Source organism: Octodon degus, unplaced genomic scaffold (assembly GCF_000260255.1).
Source record: "Octodon degus isolate 3935 unplaced genomic scaffold, OctDeg1.0 scaffold00131, whole genome shotgun sequence".
Taxonomy (NCBI): domain Eukaryota; kingdom Metazoa; phylum Chordata; class Mammalia; order Rodentia; family Octodontidae; genus Octodon; species Octodon degus.
Window position 1 is genome coordinate 5,666,198 of NW_004524707.1, and position 3,754 is coordinate 5,669,951.

Below are 3,754 nucleotides of genomic sequence, written 5' to 3' on the forward strand. Positions count from 1 at the left end.
TGTTTTAAAGAGATGTATGTTTATAATGTGGCCGTATCACCTGGGATGTGAATTTTCCTTGGCCATTGCAACACTAAACGGTAGAACAGAGTATGGGAGCAAAGAGACTGTGGAATGGGAAATTGAATATAATTTTTTAAACCCTCGGTTACAGCTCCGCCGCCCGACGGGTCGTTCGTGCAGGTTGGCCCTGCCTCGCTGGACCTGAGGTCCGTGAGCAGCCACCATGTCGTTCTTCACCCCGACCAGCCAGATCATTCTCACCAATGTGGCCGTGGTACAGATGAAGCACGCCAGAAAGCGCTCTGAAATCGCCTGGTACAAAAACAAGGTCGTGGGCGGGCGGAGTGGCGTGGGAAAAGACCTCAATGAAGTTCTCCAGACCCACTCGGTGTTTGTTAATGTTTCTAAAGGTCAGGTGGCAAAGAAAGAAGATCTTATTAGTGCATTTGGAACAGATGACCAAACAGAAATCTGTAAGCAGATTTTGACTAAAGGAGAGGTTCAGGAGTCAGATAAAGAAAGGCACACACAGCTGGAACAGATGCTTAGGGACGTTGCAACCACTGTGGCAGGCAAATGTGTGAACCCAGAGACGAGGAGGCCATACACTGCCATCTTTACCGAGAGAGCCATGAAGGACATCCACTATTCGGTCAAACCCAACAAGAGCACCAAGCAGCAGGCTTTGGAGGTAATAAAGCAGTTAAAGGAGAAAATGAAGATAGAACGAGCCCACATGCGGCTTCGGTTCATCCTTCCCATGAACGAAGGGAAAAAGCTGAAAGAAAAGCTGAAGCCGCTGATCAAGGTTATAGAAAGTGAGGACTACAGTCAGCAGCTGGAAATGGTGTGTCTCATCGACCCAAGCTGCTTCCGAGAAATGGATGAGCTCATAAAAAAGGAAACAAGAGGCAAAGGCTCTCTGGACGTCCTGAGCCTGAAGGACGTGGAAGAGGGAGACGAGAAACTCGAGGGAGCCTCCCACCCCGCCTCGAGCGCCAGGTCGGAGGCCTGGCCACAGACACCGCGCTCATTGCTGTGCTTTGCCAAAACCTGCTCAAACTGTTCAACCTTTTCTGTCTCTGGTTTAACGCCTAAGTATGCTGTGGGAATGAGTTAGCTTTAACTGTAAGTTGGGGTTTTAGGCAAAAGTAAAAATAAATAAATAAATAAATAAATAAATAAATAAATAGCGAGCTCAGAGCAGCATTTTACTGCTGTCTTCTGCCCTTCCAGCTTTCAACAGTGAAAGCTGAGAAACCTCTTGTGGATAAGAAGTTAAAGTTTGTACACTATGTAAGTAAAATAATTTGGGTGATATATTTGTGATTAAAAAAAGGAGCCTTTCACATTGGCCAAGCAATGGCCGTGACTCATCCACATGGCGGACACTGACAAAGGTTCTACAATCTGAGGTACAGGATCTCAGGATAAATCCTGAGGGGATTTCACTGACCTTCTCAGACCCAAAAGCTACAACTTCTGTTGCACAGGTCCTGCTTTACCTTGGTCTTAATCATCCAGTAGAAAAGTATAAAAATTAAGTAGAAGACATAAAGCCATGGTCTTATGTTGGGCTGTAGGGGACTCAGGTAAACAATTTCTGACACTGTAAGTCAAGAGGAAGACCCAACACTATTATGGGCTACTGGACTCTTCTAGAATATTTTGCTGGGTTAACACACCTATAATATTAAAATAACGGAACTTACAAAAAAAAAGAGGATACAGATGAATGTCCATTTTGTATCTGTGTATTCAAAGTGGTTAGGATAGATATATAGTTACATTCTCTTAATGAATAGAGGGATTTGTTCTAATAGTGTTTGTAAATAGGATATCAAGTCCGCATCTTGTACAGCAATTAACCACTAGGAAGAATGTATGCAATGTGTTAATTATCGAAACTGTCTTACCAATTTGGTTTGAAACTGTCTCATTGCTATTTGTTTCTAATAAAATTATGGGGAAAAAAGAAAAAAACAAAACACAAAAAATAAATAGATAAATAATTTTTTTAAAATAGGAGCCAAAAATAAATAAATAAAAAATAAAAATAAAAACAAAAAATAGGAGTCTTTGCTGGAAAAGAGAACATGACTCATTTCTATTGTATCTGTATGCAGCAGTGACTGCTGTAACATGTGCTAATTAAACAGTGATGACTTTCGATTATCTGAAAATGCATAATGACTGTGCAGGACTTCAGTAATTCCCAGTAAACATGCTGCCATGTTCTAGGTTATTCTTGGTAAAATAGGAAAACATTTATATCCAATTCTTAAAGTTTATAATACATATTAATATAGCTAAAATTATATGTAACCAGTAAAAGTGTTATTTTATTTAAAAAAAATTTAAAAACCCTCTAGCCAGTAGAAGGGTGAGGAAGGAGTTAGATCTCTTATCTGCATGCTTTTTAACTCTGTACAATTTCTCTCAACTGCATTTAGACCCTAGATTTCAGCTCAGCCTTGAGCTCAATTAATTCTCATTAGAACATGTAGATACTTTGGTCTAAAGACATCAATATAGCTTAATTTCTCTACTTCTGTTAGGCATTCGGCCTAGTTGTACAGTGAACTACTGATGACTTTTACGTGCTATAATATAAACTCAAAAGGGTGCTCAAAAATTATATTAAGACAAATTCCTACAAAACCCTAGGAAGGCTATAAAATTGATTCAGTAGGATCATCAAACAAGTCATATGGATTTCACAGAAACAATTTACATGTCAGTAAACCCCTAATATAATTATGGGTGATGTGTAAGGTTTGTTCTTGTTTGTTTGAGGACTAATTAGAAGCCATGCATCTCAGACTATCAATAATAGAAGCCATTGCTACCAAAATGTTATTACTAACATGAACTTACTCTGCCTCAAGCAACGTTCAAGCAACTGCTTACAATAGCAAATGAAAGAATAAAACTTTTCTAGATTGCCATGTCTTATAAGAGTTTTTTTTGTGTGTGTGTATTTGTATCCCTCCATTAACCAACCATTAGCACATTAATTCATCCATAGTGTTTGAAAATAAGACAGCACATTACATAAGATGCAAGGGTTAATTCACTGGGAAAAACTGACAGTCCTAAATGCGTGCACACTGAAAGTGGAACCTTTGCTTTCACCCTGAGTCATTTTCTTAGGATAAGTTTGCTTTCTCAAAGTACATACATTTTTAAACTTTTGGCAAACATTGTCATATTGCCCTCCAGGAAGGTCATACTAAAGAGCTATGATCAAAAACTACAGTGAGTGCTTAAAATACTTTTTTAAGAAAAACACATTGCCATTGATTCCCGTCAAAATACTCCCCTTGTGGTGGATTGCCAACTGGGGGTCAACTTGTTACACCCAGCTGAGCTAGCGTGGTGCTGGGTGTGGGAGGCCCACCTGAGGACCGTTGCTGGCAGCATAAGAGGCAGAACTGGACAAGCTGTTGAGAAGATGTTAGTGAAGCTGTGTGAAGCTGCTGGAAGCTACTGGTTCTCTTGGCCTATTCTGCTGGGTGACTTGGACATGCTGGCTGTTTTTAATCAGAAGAGGACTTTGAGACCTTGTTGTCACTGAGAATGGCTATGGGTCACACTGTTCTGAGGAACTCCAGTTCTTACTTTGAGCATTGTTTCCTGGCTGTAGTGCAGGTCCTTCAGCCTGCTAGCACAGATCCTTCATCCTGCTGGCATAGACTTTCTAGCTTCCCCTACTGACCTTGGGCCTTCCCAGTGCAGATCCATGAAATAG

General features: G+C 40.4%; 1 pseudogene; it reads left to right on the top strand.

Annotated features, from left to right (window-relative positions):
• The first annotated feature begins 226 nt into the window (after nucleotides 1-226).
• On the top strand, nucleotides 227-1,183 carry LOC101592997 (annotated as a pseudogene).
• Nucleotides 1,184-3,754: the final 2,571 nt, after the last annotated feature.